This window comes from Pogona vitticeps, chromosome 6 (assembly GCF_051106095.1).
Source record: "Pogona vitticeps strain Pit_001003342236 chromosome 6, PviZW2.1, whole genome shotgun sequence".
NCBI lineage: Eukaryota > Metazoa > Chordata > Lepidosauria > Squamata > Agamidae > Pogona > Pogona vitticeps.
This window is the reverse complement of record NC_135788.1, coordinates 106,164,969-106,184,792: the sequence shown is the minus strand read 5'-3', so window position 1 is coordinate 106,184,792 and position 19,824 is coordinate 106,164,969. Positions and strand designations below refer to the sequence as shown.

The window sequence follows — 19,824 nt, the reverse complement described above, 5'->3', positions numbered from 1 at the left end:
GGAGGAAGAAAGCGGGGGGGGGGGAAGAGAGAGAGAGAGAGGCCGGGCCCAGTTGGGCTGAGCTGCCACGCTTGCTTGGTGGTGGAGCCGGCGGGCTCCGGGCCCTGGAGAGGCGGGAGGCGCCGGGTGGCCCGCTCTCTTCCCTTGCCCTCTCGGCCGACCTCGCTTCCTTCCTTTCTCGCTTTCTTTTCAAAGCAGGGCGCAAAAAGTCATCAAATGGGAGCTTGCCTTTTTGGGGGTGGCTTGGTTTTTCTAATTTTATTTTTTAGCATGGTGGACCGGCTTGCCTCTGAGTTGGTGCAGAGTGCCTTTCCACTGGGAAGGAGAGCCTGAATCTATCTCTTTTAAGTTTGGTTTTTGTTTTGCTAAGGAAGGTCAGAAAAGCGCTAAACTTCAGGTTCCCCTCTTTTGTGGCAAGCGCTGGACTGCTTTGTACAGAGTGCTTTTTTCTTCTGGAAGACGGCACCACCTTCTTTAGGGAGAGTGGAAATGTGCGTGGATTTTGTTGCTTTTATTTTTAAGGACGACAGCAAAACAGTAGCACCAAACTAGAGACCGTCTTCTTTTGTTGCAGCTGGACTGTGGTTGCTTCCGAGCTTGAGGGCAATGCCTTTGGGACAGACAAGAGTCCAGCTTCTCTGTGGGAAAGGTCATGCACAGAGAGGCAGAACATCACTGCGGGGCAATAATATAGATAGCTTTACACTGCTATCCTATAAAACCTAATTAATATCTCAGGGGACTGTATCTTTTGTTCAAACTAACAATTTTGTTGTTTAGTCATTAAGTCATGTACGGCTCTTTTTGACCCCATGGACCAGAGCACACCAGGCCCTCCTGTCTTCCACTGCCTCCCGGAGTTGGGTTAAAATTAGTGCTGATAAAGTCTATATAAGCAGTGTCAAGGCAACCTTTGATTTCTAAATCGGACACAGTGCCTCTGATCATGTTGTGAGGGGATCAGACTTGGGAAGGCTAGCTGGTAGTGTGTGGTACAAACAAGTACTCTTTGCCCATAGTTTTGAAGTGGCTTGCCTAAGCTTTTTATTTCATGTAGAAAGCTATGAGATGCCAAATCATTTCAGTTATTAAAAGGCCAGAAAAGTAAAAATTTATGGGAAGTGTAGAGTAAGTAATAATCTGTCAAAAGCCTTGGTAGATTTTTTTTAAACCTAGCGGCTCAAGGAAATAACTGTAGCTGCTTGGTGAGTCATTTTAGGAAGGCCGTTTCAGAGAAAAGCTGGATGGATAGTTTGGAGACTTAGGTATCTCTGACTGTGGAGGTTTGGAGTTCGATTCCCTCACTGTGCCTCCTGGGAGAAGAGCCAGCCTGTGTGGTCTTGGGCAAGCTTCACAGTCCCAAGGTACTCCCAGAAGAAGAAGGAATGGCAAACCACTTCTGTGTATTCTTTGCCCAGAATTGATTTGATGGCACGTAATTATTATTCCACAGATAAGGAGCCACTGCAGAAAAAGCCCTGTTCTCGATTCTCCAAACCTCTGAAAGAAGAAAAGTTGTGATCCCAGTAGCACCTTAGTTCAGATGGACATGTTGTAAACAGTTCATGAATGCTAATGGGTAAAAACAGTGGACCCCATTTCTTTCCTGTTCATATCTTAATCTTAGAACTGCAGAACTGACTGGAAGGGACCCTATGGATCATTGAGTCCAGCCCCTATCAAGGAGGCACAGTGGGGAATCAAACTCCCAACCTCTGGCTCTGCAGCCAGATGTCCAACCCTCTGAGCTATCTAGTAGTCTTCTTTTCTTACAAGAGGAGACATAAAGGCCTGTTTTAAATAATGAGAAGAGCTGCCCCACATTTATTTTTTCCAGATCCTGTCCCTCCCTATCCCCCCGCCCCGGGGGCCATTGTATTCTTAGCCAAGAGAGTGTGAGGTTTATCACGGGTAATCTCACGAGTGACTTGAGGTCTTTGGTTAAGAATGAAGGCTCTTGCACAGTTTCAGTAGGGATTTCAGACCAGTGGATCATGGTCATTTCCTTTTCCAAAAAAGCTACTGTTGGGAGAGGGAGCCTCTCTCTTTTGGAGGGGAAGTGTGGACCTTTTAATCCCAGCTGTGTGGGAATAGCTGCGTGCGAATAGTATAGCTATTTTCTTTTCCAACTAACCAGACCCACCTTTTCAGAACAAGGCTCAAAGGTAAAGTTTATCATTCTCTACATTACTACATGTTCCTCTGTTTTCTTTAACTACTCTTGATGTTTATAGAACCAGACTTCTAATGAATTCAATAGCAAACGGGTCTTAAATCATTACTAGGTGTGAAATGTAACCAAATGTTTTATCTTACTTTATTTTATCTTAGAGTCTTGCATGAATTTTTACCACGTAGTGTCTGTATTCTCACTCATATGTCTGGTGAAGTGGACAACGTTACACAAAAGCTTACATTAAAATATAGCCGTTAGTCTTCAAGGTGCCACAATATTTTCCTCCTTTTTTGGTTTGGTTTGTGTTCCTTGTTGAAATAAAAGGAAAGTATCCATGGGTTGCTGAATTTCTGCTTGCCATCTCTCTAGCTCTAATAAACCAGTGTTGCCCCTTTGCATAGAAAAAAAAGGGGGGATTGTTTTTTGGAATTGAATTAATTGGACCACCTTTGTGCTAATCTAGTCAATTTTACATGGACTTTGAATTCTAAAGAACCACTTCCAGTCAAGGAAAGCATTACTATTAAGAAGAAAGCAGGGGGAGACACTCCATAGCACCCCAGCCAAACACCCCTTATAGGGTAGACCCTTTCCCTTTCTCTGTCTGTCTTGTAAAGTTACAGGACTCATATCATTATTGCCCTACACAGCCAAGGGTAAGAGAGAGGAGATCATATCTGTAGTATTTCTCTGTACACGTCTTTTCATGTGCCAATGAGATGGAAATGGGAAATAACTGAGCCTGGGGAAGTTGGTCATGGTCTGTGTTCTAGTTTGGATCGATTGTCGGGACAGACCAGAAACACTCTGTTCACTGAGCTGCAGGAGATAATGGGCACGTCTGCACTATAAATGCCATCCAATTTCAAACAGGTTTAAATGTCCCAATTGAAGGAAAGCAGAGGGTTTGGAAGGAGAGAACTCAGCGGCCTCTCTGTTAGAAATTTCCATTCTTTGTGGAGATCTAATCGTATTCCTCCTCAAAGTAGGCGTGGGGAAGCTTTGATGGTTGAAACAGATTCCATTTGTAGCAGTCACATGCCAAACCCATTGCGCTTTCATTTCTATTTGGGATGCTCTTCTGGATGCCATTGCATATACAAGCCACTAGATGGTGCACTGAGCATGAGCAGATCAGGGCCTCCGGAGTACAATGAACTGTCTTTTTTCTCCTGGTAACTCAAAACTGATTTTCCTTTTGAAGGGCAAAGGGAGCCTAGCCTATTGAGGAGCCTATCCTATTTTCCATCCTTATTGTCACGTGGTATAACAACTGCATGCACTCTAGCAGCATGCGTGAGATTGAATCTGGGTTGGCTTTTGGCATGCCATGCATTGATCTTCGCTTTGGGGGGAAAAAAGGCAGTTTGTTCTTTTTACACAAGCAGATGGCAAGGGTGGCTGATACCTTTATTAGGCCACTAATGTATGGCTTGAGTTTGTGATACTTTTGTAGTGCTCTAATAAAAGGCATTGCCCATCCTTTCCTTCGGATTGGTTCTAGCTGTGTCGGCAGGAAAAACAGCAAGAGTGGCATGGAACTTCAAAGCATTGGCTTTCAAATGGGTTAATTTTTAATCATCGTTATCATCTTAAAACTGCAGAGCTGGAAGGGACCCTATGGATCATTGAATCCATCCTCTGTCAAGGAGGCACAGTGGAGAATCGAACTCCCAACTTCTGGCTCCATAGCCAGAGACCTAACCACTGAGCTATGGAGGTGCCACAAGATGTTTTATTATTCTCTTTCTTCAAGTACCATTTGGCCATCTAAGAAAATAGTATAGACTGATATGCTATGATGGCTGGAAATGCCTCCCCAAATATTAGTGAAGACCTTCTGTTAAGCTGCAGGTCGAGTTGGTCTCGAAGCACCATCCTATCACCTTTGCATATGTCCAATTTCATCTGGTTCTGGAAGCTAAGCACAATCAGGCCTGGGTAGTAACTTAAATCGGGAGACCCACTGAGCCATACCAAGGATCTCTAGGCAGGGAGAAGGGAGAATCCTGCATGAGAACTCAGGGAGTTGCTACTGGTCAGAGCAGTGGGTTAGATGGACAGATGGTCAGACTCAGGATGAGGCCATTTCTTCTGCTTCTGTGCGCCAAACAGAAGCCAAGACAAAGCTACACCTTATAAAGACATCCTGTCGGAAGTAAACTCTGCTGGATTCAATGGGAATTAGGCCTGATTTTAAAAAGCAAATGATTAGGATGCATGTGAGAGCTTGAATTAAATCAGCTGCTTTGCTGGGTAACATAGCTTTTCAGGTTCCATCCAACACTGCCAGCCAGAGGTGTAGATCTCTACAGTTTATAAGGCGGACCAGGCGGAAAGGAACTTGTGCAAAATGTGGACATTCAGTGGATTTTGCCATTTTGGTCCCACAGCTCTCTCCTCCAATGCTTTCCTGTCGCTCTCTAGCATCTGATGCTGGAGGGAATTGGCTCCCTCTCTCTAATGGGAGGACCGGCCCTGATTATGAACTTGAAATTTGGACTCAGGATTTTAAAAATGAGTATTTATGCCGGATTGGCTGTCTCTTGAACATTTGGCTTCTATCAATTTCTATGAAATTTCATAAGGTTACAGCTTGAGAATGTTACTCCTACAAGTCTGAGAATCCCCCAGCCAGGCTTGCCTGGGAGATTCTGGAGTTCATAGTCCAAAAAGCAATTTTTCTTTTTTAAATTTTTTATTAATACAACATAAACCTACTACCACACAAAAAACTATAAAACACAATAAAAAAAGAAATACAAAACAATAAGATACAATTTCACAAGTGCACCCATCACTTTTCGAGGCTCAGAATAAGGCATCGTCTGTCAAGAGGTCCAACAATTAAAATGTCACAAAGGCACAGCCTGATTGTCAAAATCGTTTTTTTCCTTCTTCCTTATCTAGAAAACTCGACCATTTGTTCATGACTTTCTAATACAAGGTATTACCCAGTTGTGGGTTTGGATTTCAGCACCTTCTCATGGATTAGTTTACATATTTTAGACTTCCAACTGTTTTTGTCAAACATCAAACACTGCAGTGTGTGAATGATCAGATATCATAACCAAACAGCTTGATCATCAGCTGTCAAACAATATCCAGTAACATGTCAGGCTTCTATGAGGATAAAAGCCCCATTAAGTATCAAACACTGAAATTTGATTGACAGTGTGGTTGAATGTCAGGGGACTAGTGTTAAATGCAATACATTTGCCCAGTGTAAAATTGAGAGAATGTTCTGTGTAGGAAATTGCCTAGACTGATTTGTTCATTTAATATTTCCATATCACTCACTGGTCACCCATTTGGGCTATGAACAAAGAAGTCTGCTTAGAATATACTCCTGCACATTTTAGAGCCTCCAGGCTTGAGGGATGGTGGATTAAAATACAGTATTGGGGGCCTTTTAGTTTACATAGAGAGGCAAATCATGCATTGGGGAAATGAGATCACCATTAATAAAATATTAATACAGAAAGGAAAAGGTTCCCCTTGACATTTAGTCCAGTCGTGTCTGACTCTAGGGCGCGGTGCTTATCCCTGTTTCCAAGCCACAGAGCCAGCATTTGTCCGAAGACAGTTTCCGTAGTCACGTGGCCAGCACGACTAGACACGGAACGCCATTACCTTCCCACCGAGGTGGTACCTATTTGTCTACTCGCATTTTTACACGCTTTTGAACTGCTAGGTTGGCAGGAGCTGGGACAAGCGACGGGAGCTCACTCCATCACGTGAATTCGATCTTATGACAGCTGGTCTTCTGACCTTGCAGCACAGAGGCTTCTGCGGTTTAACCTGCAGCACCACCACGTCCCTCTATTAATACGGTAATATATATTAATTTAATTAAAAAATCCATCAGATGAAGGAAAAGGCTTTTTCTTCTTCTTTTTTCACATTAGACCTCAGGGTTAAATTCACGAATGGCTCAGTATTATCAGTGCATAATTTTGAAACATAAGTAAATGTTTGGGTACCATTTAAAAGAATTAAAGCACTAGCATTAATATTGTTTGGAGATTTCTGTGCTAGTAATCCCTTGCTAACAGGATATGTAATTGATTGTTTATTGATTAATTAATGATGCTGATTTACGGATGTATTAATTCAAACACATGTTAATATGCCTTATGCCTCGGGAAGGAGATAAAAATGTCCCAAATGCCCCCCCAGAATAGAAGATTTTAGGGGGGCATTTGAATGAGCATAAAATATCTGAGTTAGATAAATTAGCCTTAGGGGACAAAAAGCAGGCTGACTTTATTTATTTATTTGTTTCTTTGTTTGTTTAATATCCCAATTTCCTTTCCATCAAGGGACACAAGGCACTGTACAATAACTAAAAATTCATGTATTTTAAATCACAATAAATGTTAATGTTTATGTTAAAAGTCAGTAGTAACTGGCTCTGAATTCATGAACTCTGAATTGTGCGTGAATAGGATTGCATTCTTAATTTACCAATTCATTAAAAGTTACATGAAGGCTGGGTAGCTAGATTGGGAGTTCATTTCTCCCTCTGCCTCCTTAACGGGCTGGACTCAATCCACAGAGGCCCTTACAGCTCTAAAATTATAAGATTATTAAGATTTAAGATCTATGTGATGTGAACTTATATTTCTTTAATCAAATGGGAGCTTTAGGGAGTTTTTGCAGCTTTTTGTAATACACCATGTTACCCCATTATCTTTTTTTTCTTTGAACATGTACTGTATTTCTAGTCGGCTAAAGAATTCTATAAAACTCAAAAGCTTATGTAGTCCTTTCCAAATGTTGCCCAAGAAAGAATACCATTTTGCTACTTATCACCAGAGCTGGGGATGTTGTGAGTAAGGACCATGCAGGATTCACAAATTCTAACTGATGATGGCAGCTGGTTACTGTTAATTTAAGTTATCCCATTAAGTTACATTTATATCTTGTCTTTCCTCCAGTACGCTCAAGTTAGCAGAGACAGATTGCCTCTTCTCTTCCTAGCAACCCTAAGAGGTAGGCAAAGCTAACAGAATAAGGAGCCCCAGGACCCTCAGGGAACTTCCCTTGTGTATATTATTTCTTGGTTTCTATGTTCCATGTCTATTCTGACAATGCCAATTTGCTTAACGTGCTTCTCCTCTTCTCTGTCCTCAGAACAGCCTTGTGAGGTAGAGCATGGCCTACTTTCCACCAGGTAAACATGATTCTTGCAGGTTCCATACCTGTTCTCCAGTCTCCTCCCTCCAACCTGAACCCCACACCTCTCCCTCAGAACCCAGGCATCCTAGCTTAAAGACCCACACACACACACACTCCTGCCTCTGCCTAGCCTTCTCTCTCCCCCCCCCCCACAAAACCCCCAGGCCTTCATCTTTCACACTTTCTCATTAAGCAGCTGTCTTTCTCCTGCCAATACTGACAGGTTGAGGCAGACCGACCGGTTCCTCTGCCAGAAGGAGGGGAAAGGGGGGAGGGGTGCCTCCACCTCAGCATTGTTCCCCTACACCCCTCCTCAGGGACAAATAGTGTGTGTGCGTGCACACCCCACACCCTACTATCTGAGACAGCCCCACTTTGCAATCTCCATTCTGCATCCCAAATTTTTACAACCTGATCTCAGCGCTAAGGCAGACACACACACACACACGCACACACTCTCTCTCTCTCACTCTCTCTCTCTCTCTCTCTCTCTCATGGCAGTGAAGAAGTAATGATGACTGATTTATGTGGGGAAAGAAACAACAAAAGTTTCATTTCTCTCAGGCAAAGGATTGAGATGAGTTGACAAATGCCTCCTAGTTTTTAAAAGCCATCTATATGCACTTAAAATCCATGGATGAAAGTCCAGCGAGGCAGCCACTCATCCACCCAAGGCCCCTAAACCAGGAGGAGAAGATTATTGTAGGATGTTAGGATTACTTCTATATTCAATTGAGATCCACTCCCTGCTGCTTTTCATGGGCCAGATATTTGGAAAGGCCTATAATCACTTTCCTCACACATACAAGGAAAAGGATGAGTGGTGGGAGATTGATTTTTGTGCGCAGAGGGCCTTAAGTTGTGAGGGGGAGTAAAGACAAAGTAGTATTCCTATCATATTCCCTTATAAGCCCACCCACGCACCACCCACTATATGTTAGGGCTGCGTTCACAAGATCCTGCTGTGTGTGTGGATTACAGCCTAGAAATGTGTGTTCTGGGACTTCAGTTCCCAGAATCCTCAAGCATGTAGTCTCAAAAGTAACTTTTTCAAAGCTCTCACTCTCTCACACAGATATACACACATCAATTATCTGCAGGACATGTGGTCTTAAATTTAAAAAAAACACCCACCACGCCCCTATCCTGGCTTATATCCAACTAAACTCCAAACTAGAATCAATTCACTGAATCAACTACTGCATATTAAGACAACATTTTTTGTAAATCTCACTGATTTTATGGATCTCTTCTAGTTAGGACTAATAATTATATGCCCTTGACTACAGTCACCAAGTCAGCAGTTTCCTATTACTGTAGGTTTGGGTGCCAAAACTGAGGCTGGAATGGTTGGGGAATGGACTTGTGATTTCACACCAGGTGGATCCTTGTAGAAGAATGACAAGAATTGTGTGAGCCTGTGTGCATGCATGCTTGAGCGAGTGAGATGCTTGAATACAACCTTCTAAACAAATAGGCATGTAACATGCACACCAACGGCTTTGCGCTGAGCCCAGTAATTCAGTGGGTGGGAAGACAAGCACCCAGATATGTAAGCCACTACACATCCTTCTGCAGTGCCTTCCTTTCTGATATTTATCTCTCTGCCTGGAACCTCAGGGAAGCATAGAAATTTCCTGGAACACCTGTTGGCACCCTGTGATCTTACAAACCCTGGCTCCTTCCATATTTAAAATTAAATAATGCCTGTTATTTTCTTTTTTAAAAAAGTAGCTAAGGAGACTGTTGGAAAAGAGGATAGGTTTCCAGTATTCTGTCCTGAGGTATAAGAACTAGTCCTCACATTGTAGTTCAATATTCCCCTGAGATTCTTGAACTATTCCTGCATTTTGAGCAGCAGGTTGGATGAGATCATCATCAAAGACATTTCCCAGACTTGACATAGGGTGGTTCCCATCTGAGGCAAGTGTCTTCCTTATTTGAAGATTTTAGCAGTCAGTGGTGGTTCAGGTGTGTGAAAAGGACTGTCACAGGACTTCAGCCTTGGAGATGACTTTTTGACCACCTCAAAATGTATGGTTTCCAATGGGGGCAGCCCCAAAATTTGGCTTTCCATTGAGTGTTGACAAATTCAGGGGTGTAAGTACATGAGCCTATGCGTGAACACCTTAAGAAGTGTCAGGATTCCTGCTTCTGCATTTGTCAACATATCTTGAAAAAGTAGAGAAAACCATGTCCATGTATTGTATCTTAACACAAGCATGGGAAAGACTTAGCCTTCTCGATTTTTTCAGCTAAAATATAAACATGGTTTTGCCACTGGCTGTTCTGCTTATAGCTTCCGAAGGCTGATGTCCAAAATATTTGCAGGGTGAAATATTCCTCACCTTCCTACTTAAGCAAGCCTGATTGTGTGAACACCAGTCTGCTAAATGAGGGTGATTAGAGGATAATGATTAAATTCAGATTTAATTTTAATTACATCAGTTATATGGTTTGCTGTTATAACAACACCTCACTATTTTATATATATGGTTGAGAATAGAGTTTGGTGGTATTCTTGAGCTACAGCTCCCATGAGCCCTAACAAGGATGGCCAGTGATGAGGAATGCTGGGACTTGTAGTTGAACAAACATATGGAGGGCTGCAGTTTGCCTCTCCCTGTCTGAGACCCAAAGTGTGTGTGCTGGATAATGTTATGCAAATTAACACCAGCACAATTCAAATTACTCTGTTATGCTTACAAGCTGGAGAGTTTAAGGCTGGAAGGTTCCTGACCGCTCCTCCAGCTTTTATCCATTACTTGTTGCAGAGGAGAAGGTAGGTTTAACTACTTTTAGACCCCACAAGTATGGAACCGAAGTATGACAGAGTCTAGAACAGGAGGGAGGGTGATCTTCTTGTCTATGTGTCGTGGGAGCAATGTTGTTGGAAAAAAGGGACATCTGCCTTGTGCAGTGAGGAAAAAAAACCATGCAGCAACACAACCAACCCTTCGAAACATGGGATGCTGCCAAGGCTAATTTGCTGCCTGGGGCCTCTTCCTTATCCACCCTGTGGTTGCCGGGTCGAGGGGCCCTCCCACCCCGGTTCTGACTGGTTGTCTCCTCGTTGCCTCTTTCTTGCCCATGTGGCTGCAATCTCTTCCCTGCGGCCCAGCCGCTGGATTTTATCCCCTCACTCTCCAGTAATGTCAAACAGTTGTTCTGTGGTCGGAAAAGGACTGTTTTCAACCAGCAATTTTGGAAAAGCGCAAGCGCGTGTTCAGGGTGTGATGGAGCAGCAGACAGGGTTACAGGCCTCTGGAAGAAGCACACACACACACACCAACGCACATGCAGCATTTGATGCCTCACATGGACCCGCATGAGTGCAAAAAGGATCGGCCAGCACCCAATCGCTGGACATTAGGATGCTAAGATTATTGCATTGTGTGGCTTTGTTGTTGTTGTTATTATTTTTAAAAGTCAGGCGGTATCTATTTTTAACCAGAAAAGTCTGTGTGTATCTCTTTGTGTGTGTGAATACTGAAACTTCTGTTTACTGAGATTCCACTGTAACTCATATTCAGTCTTTCTGTTTAACCCTACTAGATTTGCCACCAATGTCCTAGACACCACAGATTGTTTTTGAACTATGACTCCCAGAATTCTACAGCTGTGGGATTTTGGGAATTGTGGTCGGAAACCCCTCCGCAAACCTTTCCCTCCTCTGGCAAAACAGGATTGCGCAACTCCTGGAGGAGCCTGGCAAGGATGAGGTAACAACTGAGACACTATAAGAAACTCCTGTGCCCATCGTTCTGATCTTGTTGAGAGGAACATTATGTCACCAAGATGTACCACTGGTCTCCTCTCTGAGTCCTGAGTCCTCTGAGCTTAGAAATGTTATTTTCATGGATTACAACTCTTAGAATTGCCTGAGCAGCATAGCTACAGTCCATGCTGGCTGGAGGATTCTAGAATCTGTTGCTCAGAAAAGTAACTTTCCAATCTTGGATCCACACACGTGGTCATGATATAGGAACTCTACAAGATATATATATATCTTCCTTCTCTCGGTGCAACCGAGAGAAGGAAACAGTGGGATGTAGAGTAATTGTTTGTTCACGGTATTTTGCTCTTGCCTTTACTCCAAGGTTGTCAGGGTGCTGTGTATGGCCCTTCTGTCCACTTCTATCCTCACAGCAACCCTGCAAGGTCAGCTAAGGTTGGGTGAGACATGATGATGGGCCTAAGGTCACTCAAGCCTTTTGTCCCAGTCCAGCAGCCTTAATGATCACATCATGCATAGAGAAATGATGTGTAGCCATTTTTTTACCTCCTTGCCGCTGTCATCACTGTGCCTTCACTTGTCTTCTCCAGTCTAGGCCCAAGATGCACCATTACTGAGAAAAGAAGGGTAGATGAAAGTTAGAGTGGGCATGTGAGCAGGCCATGATGGGAAAAATAACTGACCCATTCTACCAGGCATAATGGTTCGGGACCCCCTACCTCCACTAAAGTGTGGGTCTTGGCTTTTGTCTGATGATGCTGGATTTACAACCAGTCATAGACAGATATACAGTCATACACACAATAGCAGTCTCAGTTATAAAGATAGGCAACATGTAGATGGAAGGTTTGTACCTTGTTTGATAAGGGCACAAGGTGTCTTTTCACATTCCAAACTCAACGATACTCTGCCTCCCCTTGGAGGACCCTGCTTGTAAAGACTAGGCTACCCAGTGTCCAGGGTGGAAGGAGCAGATTATTGTCCTCATAACTTATTTAAATTTGACACTTTCCTTTGCAGGAGTGAGAAGCTGTGAGAAGGGTGGAATAGCTAATACCCTGGAAGACAGAAACAAAATTCAAAATTATTTTGATACATAGGCTGGAGCACTGGGCTGAAAACAAGAGAATTCAATTCAACAGCGATAAGTGCAAAGTACTGCACCTTAGAAAAAGAAACCAAATACACAGTTACAAAATGAGGGATACCTGGCTCAGTAATACTACAAGCGAGAAGGATCTTGGAATTGTCAGCAATCACAAGCTAAATATGAGCCAGCAGTGTGATGTGACTACAAAAAAGGCAAATGCTATTTCAGGCTGTATTAATAGAAGTATAGTTTCCAAATCCCATGAGGTGCTAGTCCCTCTCTATTCAGCACTTCACCTTGAGTGTTGTGCCCAGTTCTGGACACCACACTTCAAGAAGGATGCCAACAAATTGAAACAAGTTCAGAGGAGGGCGACAAGGAAGATCAGGGGGCTGGAAACCAAGTGTAATGAAGAAAAGCTGAAAGAATTGGCCATATTTAGCCTTGAGAAAAGAAGACAGAGGGGTGATATGATAACATTTTTCAAATGTTAAAATGCTGTCATACAGAGCACTGGTTCTTAACCTTGGGTTACTCACGGGTTTTGGACTGCAACTCCCAGAAGCCTTCACCACCAGCTATCCTAACTGGGGTTTCTGGGAGTTGCAGTTCAAAAGCATCCGAGTAACAAAGGTTAAGAACCACTGATACAGAGGAAGGGCAGGATCTGTTCTAAGTCATCCCAGAGTGTAGGGCACACAACAATGGGCTCAAGTTCCAGGAAGCCAGATTTTGATTGAATATCAGGAAAAAGTTCCTAACTGTTAGAATAGTAAGACAGTGAAACCAATTACTACCTCAAGAGGTGGTGAGTGCTCCAGTACTGGAGGCATTCAAGAGAAACGTAGACAACCACCTGGCAGATATCCTTTGTATTCCTGCATTGAGCAGGGGGTTGGACTTGAAGGCCTTATTGGCCCCTTCCAACTTCACTATTCTATGATTCTATTATATAGGGAAAAGAAAGGGGGTATGCTGACAAATAAACGCTACTCAAGTGGAGGTGATGAAAAAGATCCCTGCAACTGGTGATGATGATAACTGAGAATTGAGCCTATGCCCATCTGCTATTTTTTTTTGTCACACTTGGGTTTTATAGAATGTGAGTAACTGACCCTATCAGCATATCCTGCAGTGCCTGGGGAACCTTGTCGGTTGAGAATTTGTTAGATCTGTGATGTAGGAAATTGTGTATAAAAGCTGTCCAGATTGAAATTCCACCTAGAGACCAAGGGCAAGCTCAGGATCAGAGCAAAGACCATATCCATGAAACCTAGCATGTAAGCAAAGCACAGTACAGTATACAGAACTATGCTATGTCTGCACTGCTTTCTCCATTCTGAAAGTTATAGTGGAGAGCTTAAATTGTGAATTCCATAGTTTGGGGAACATGAATGAGCTTGTAGGAACATTTGCTTGTCTCTTAAATAGAGACGTTTGTGATCTTAGGATTTCTAAAAGATAAGTCTGATGATACTTTTCTTAGAACTGTTGTAAGGCAATAGCACTCCATGACATGTAATACACATACAACTCACTTCATACATCAAAGCTAGGGGACTTTGAGCCAGTGGGCCAGATACCAGAGACTATAGTAGATCTAGAATGCGGTGGCCAGACTGGGGGTTGGTGCGAGCAAGTTTGACCATATCACCCTGGTTCTGGATCACCTCCACTGGTTACCCGTTGCGTCCCGGATCAGGTTCAAGGGTTTGACATAAAATTCTCCACAGTTTGGGCACACGCTACATATCGGAGTGTCTTTCCCCTGTGTCATCTGCCTGACCCACGAGATCATCACAGGTGAGGCTTCTTTTAGTGGCCACCCTGAGGGAGGTCCATAAGCCATTTAGTAGGAGTAGGTTTTTTGTTTGTTTGTTTGTTTGTTTGTAGTGGCACCAACCTTGTGGAACCAGAGGAGTTTCACTGATCTCTTCCTGTGGACAGTCAGGAGGCAATTTAAGACATGGCTTTCCAGGGAGGCCTTTCCACACTGACCCTAGTTGATTGCCTTTTGTCCTCCATTTTGTTGTTCTGTCGTTCATGCCCTCTGGTTTTATTGCTTAGTTGTTATTTGGTTTTAAATAGTTTTTGTTTTGTTTTGTGTATTATTGTAAACTTCCCAGAGTAGTGCTTTGGCAGTAATGGGGAACGGTACACAAATTTAAGTAATAAATAATACAGCACACTGTGTGGGTATCCAGCCCACCAACATTTCCACTAGACTCGTTCCCCTTTTCCCAGACTCCACCCACAAAGAGACCCCAGCTTTTTGCTGTCTGAGACAAAATAACATATAGTATCAATCCCTACCCATCCAATTCAAGGCACCAAGTCAAGGTACCCAGGACACAAAAATCAGCTAAGTTACTTTAATATATAAGACAGAAAATTCTGTATGCATCTCCCCTCATTTATGGCCATAAAAATACAGTGGCCAGAATACTATTACTTATGCCTGCTGACGTTTCAAGTCTATTGGCATAAATCTGAATGGCAACTTGCTGTTAGTTTAAGAAGTCAGCATAGGCATTTAGTGTCACACGCCAGCTGTGTGACTTAGCACAGATGCCTATGCCAACCTCTTAACCAGCAGCCAGTCGCTACTGAAATTTACACCAAGGGGCTTCTGCCAGTGTATTGCTTGACTTAGATTCCTGCCAGTAATAACAAACCATTTGCTACTTTTTTATGACACTGAAATCTGTGCCCTGAGTCAGCTGTTGCACTCAGACCACAGATTTCAGCACTTCATATTAGGGCTGTGCCCCTCTTCCTGGGCAACATCCCGTTGTAAATAGTAGAGATACACTTTGGAAAGCTGAGCTGATTAGTAGCAAGGACTCTGATGCAAGAGTTCAGTCCTGAAAGAAGAGCACGTGAAGAATTCACAAATGGCACACGCCAGAAAATGTACCTGCACATGTCTCTATACAGTGAGTCACAACAAGCTGTAGTGACAGGACTTGTAAAGCACCTTTGTCTTGTGCTCTTCTTCCAAGGCATTGCCACACCTACACATCACACAGAATCAAGCACACCTACTGAAAGACAGGCAAGCACTCTCTCTCTCCCCCCTCCCTCCCTCTCCCCACCACTGCACGCCCCTCCACCCCACCCCTCCCAGTTTAGCACTTTCTTTCAGAGAACATATCCTCCAACACACAAGATGGGGTTATTGATACCAAGATTTATGGACACATGTTGCATCAAAGGTTAATACAACACCAAAGCACTAACGCCCCCCCCTCCTGCAACACAAACACGCACACCATTTGCTTATCCTGAACAAGACTTTCTCCGCAGCCCCCCTCCCTGCCTTTCAAACTTCAACAGCTGCATGAATTGCCTTCAGCACTTCTACTACTTCACATATACGGATAGATTATATTACACACACATATTACATTTCACATGTTCACACACAAACGCTTGGCCTGGGTGGTTTAATTAAAGCCTCAGCTTACCTCTAGAATTTCATTTCAGTGTTAGTATATTGGAAATGTGAGATCTGTTGTTGAAAGAAGGATGCTTCTGAGCATGTGCAGAGGGCCAACTCCGTCAACATGGAGTAACTGTAGCTAGTTTCCCTACATATTTGGGATTAAGAAAGTCTAAGACATTAGGAAGTGTGGTTTCCACAGAAGGTCGAACCTTGATGTTTCTTGTTTAAAAACTGAATATTGTTTGCCTAATAAATACAGTATACATATTATACTGCCATCAGTGTTGATGCATAGACACAAGAACTACACACTAGAACATATACAGTACACCCGATAATGCACACAGTGAGAGCAGTGAAGGGAAAGTACAGGTCCTACACACATGAGTCGTAAACACACACACACAAACAGGAACTTTCTGCTGTGCACAAACTGGAAATACCTTTTGAGGACTACAGTTCTCACCATCTCCTGGTCAGCTTGAACTGGAGGATTCTGGCAGTTGTGGTTTGAAAAAGGATTCCCCACCCCCACCCCAAATTGTGGCTTCAGGTCCTGGGAATACATGTGGCATGTATTGATTCTTATCGGGACAGGCTCAACAGGCGTGTACAAAGGCCACGATCCCTTCCCACTTAATTGATGAGTAGCCCCGTTGAACTCTATAAAACTCTCTCTCTGAGTAACCGTGCCTAAGCCTGGGCTTGTTCGCCCATCCAGGACAGCGGAGGGAAAGCGAGGCTTCTCTTCCAAGTTCAAAGGCAATCGGAGCGCAACGTGTAATTAAGGGCTTCCCTGCGGCAAGATGCGAGGAGGGCGGCTCTCTTTGAAGGCTTTCAGACAAACATAGGGAGGACAGATTGGCTGACCTATTTTTAATTTCTTTTATTTCAATTACGTACCTGGCTCAAATGAATTCCACCTCCATTTAATTAATGTATTATTCTGCTTCAGGCAGCGAGATGCCTTGGGCCGCCCTCCTTTTCTTTCTCACATGGACTCGCTTGCTCGCAGAGGACAGTTTGGGAGAGAGAAATGACTTTTTATTATTATTATTATTTTTTGGTGGACGCCAGCTAGCTGAAGGATTCAGGGATTCGTAGTCCTGAATCTACTATGGGGATAAAGGTGGCATATACATTAAATAAATAAATAAATAAAAGTGTTTCTGTACAAGCTAAGTGACAAAGCACGTGAGGGCTCTTGCATTCACGCAAGTTGTACGCAAAGTGCGCAAAGGAACCGGCAAACAAGAGCCCGCACGCATCACTCCCCGGGCTCTCTCGTGGTCGCGCACGCGCACGCGGTCCCTCTTCCCCGCGGATGACCCGTGCGAAGGTTCGGCGCACATCTGGCGGGAGGGCGCTCTGTTGCTCCATCTGGAGGGTTGGGTAACGCATTCCTGACACTCAGGACGGGCTGTTCTCACGCCCACCTCCCCGGGAGCTGTACTTGCGTGCGGATGCGTGTGCGGATTCTGTTTGTCCCCTAAAAGAGGAAGGCCAACAGGGTTGCCACAACAGCTCACCCGCTCCTGGCAACGGGGCAGCAAGGAAGGCAGGAGGCATCCAGAGAACAGCCCTTTTTATACTAAGAGCGCAGCAAGCGAGGGACCAGCAATCTGCATCAGAACTTGGGAGAAGTTCCTTATGAGAGGACTACAACTCCCACCAGCTTTCCAGGGATATGTTGATGGGGAGCTGCTGGACACTGTAATCCAGAAAAGCTTGCGATCATGTTCTGCGGTGCAACTCTCCCAGAGTTTGGAAACATTGCTTTTTGGAGTTGTTGTTGTTGTTTAGTCGTTAAGTCGTGTCCGACTCTTCGTGACCCCATGGACCAGAGCAGACCAGGCCCTCCTGTCTTCCATTGCCTCCCGGAGTTGGGTCAAATTCACGTTGGTAGCTTCAATGATACTATCCAACCATCTCGTCCTTTGGGAGTTACCTTTCCCTTAATCCGTTCACTATGCTGAGTGGAGGATTTTTGGGAATTGTAGTTCCCCAAAAGGGAGCTTTCCCACCCTGCTCTGCAGCTGAGCTCCTCCAAGCGACAAGCGGTGACCTTGAACGGTGGGGCTGTGGAGGGAGGTTCGTGAAGTCCTCCTTCGCTATCCCCCTCATTTGTGCCTCACACGTTGGGGTCACCCCTGTCTCTCAGTCAGCCCAAAGGCATCCATGCAGCCCTTTGAACACCCTCTGTGGCATCCCCTTTTTTTCTAGCTTGGGACAGGAGGACAGGACAGAAATAGCTGGGCCTGGGAGACTATGGGATGTTGGGGAACAAAAGGCGTCATGCATGGAATTCCAGGCACCCGGCTTCAAACAGGGATGGGATCAGGGCAGGATCAAACTCTGCCAGGTGCAGCTGGAGGCAGATCTGAGCGGAGAGGAGGCGGAGGAGATAAAGCAATTCCTACCGGATTTGCTCTGAGGATTGTGTTACTGGGAGCTGAGTATGTGCGTGGGTGGGGTGGGGGGGCAGCAAAGGGAAGGAAGGAGAATCGGGAGCTCCCGTGGGCACAGAGGCAGAAGGACCAGCAGTTCTTGGTTAGAATTCCTGAAGCCAGTAAGATGATAGCATTTGTTTAAACCAAACAACATTGAATAGATATAGGGTGCCAGTTTCTAGACTGCACAGAGCTCTTCTTCATACTGTAGGTTCTGGAAGCAATCTCTTGTGATAGTTGCCAAAGGGGTTATTTAACATTATTATTTAAATTTATATTTTGCCTTTCTTCCAATGAGTTCAGGGCAGATTACCTGGCCCTGCTCCTTCTCATTTTGTCCTTACAACACGGTGTTATGTGACAGGCTGAGAAAAAAAAAATGACTGGCCCAAAGACCCCCCAATAAGCATCATGGCTTGTTTGGGGACTAAAACGTTGATCTCCCAAGTCCCATCACACTGGTCATTACAAGGCCCCTTCAGGAACTCTTCTCCGCGCTCATGAGCACACGTGCATATATGTGTATGAATGAGCGCACACATCAGTTAAATCCAATTTTGTTCCCTGACCACGGAAAACCCGCACAGGAAGCCAGCAAAGAGCAGCGTTGCATATTTAAGGATCCTGCTGCTAAAAAAAAAAACCCAGACACCACACCACTAACCAGTTACTGTACTCTGTTCCTGCTCAGAAACAAGGCAATAAAGCCATGGCTGTGTGCCTCCCACTTGTCTCTTTGTCACCTCTAGCATTCGGCGGATGCATATGCTGTACAGTGTTAGGCAGCTGCTCAAAACGAAAGTTCTTAGTTGTGCCAGATTGCCTAACAAGCTGTTCCTGCTGCAGGAACTTAAGTTACTGTCTGCCTTTTCAGCATCCACCTTGAGAACCCGTTTATGTGTTGCAACTGAAAATAAAAATATTTCTGAAGAAAGAAGTGCAGCTATATTATTCAACCACTGACACCCAGACTGCAGTTCATTGTGTCCAGGGTGGTTATCCTACTACGGCTATCTTTAGTTACGATACAATAGGAGAATTTGGAAAAGCTGAGTGTTCATGTCCAGATCCAAGAATCCCTAGGCACCACATCCAATGGGCATGCTGGCTTGGAAATCTGGGGATTTGTAGTCCAAAAAAAGTAACTTTTCCAAGCTCATTTTTAGGGCAGGGAGTGCCCTCTGTGTCTCCCTCAGTTCTGCAATCCATCAGGGCCAAATTAAAATGAAAGGGATGTGGCATTGAGTGGGTGGAGAATGGAGGTTTTTGAGGCTGGCTCTTGCAGCTGGGAACCAGATGAAGCCAAGGCCTGTCACACACTGTCACCCTTTGATTTGCATCCTCCTTAATCTTTAATTAATGGACAGGAAGAGACCGAAGGGGGGGGGAAACCCAGGCACTCCCCATCCCACACTCTCCCACACTCTACCCGGAACCACCTGCTTTGAAATACCACGGCAATATTGCAGACTTCCCTCAAGACAATGTCTTGAGTCCCATATGGGACAGAGAGATGGAAGGAACTCCCCCCCAACCCCGAATTACTCTCTCCAAAATCACAAATCTCCAGACAGACCCTACCATTAGGCCGACGAAGGGAACCAGCTCAGGCAGCAGATGCTGGGGGACTGAAATGGCAGGGACCGGCTATACCACTAGGCAGAGTGAGGCAGTTGCCTCAGCTCAGGTGGCAGATTTAGGGTGTCGTGAACAGGCAGTGGGCACTTAATCATTCTAACTGTTATT

The 19,824-nt window shown here is 44.4% G+C and overlaps 1 long non-coding RNA gene across 1 annotated transcript; it reads left to right on the top strand.

The window, feature by feature from the left end:
- Window positions 1–19: 19 nt before the first annotated feature.
- Window positions 20–19,012, top strand: LOC140708488 (uncharacterized). The gene is made up of 3 exons (XR_013537623.1): window positions 20–7,352; window positions 10,913–11,079; window positions 12,114–19,012. It is a non-coding gene; the product is annotated as an uncharacterized LOC140708488 (long non-coding RNA).
- The last annotated feature ends 812 nt before the right edge of the window (window positions 19,013–19,824 follow it).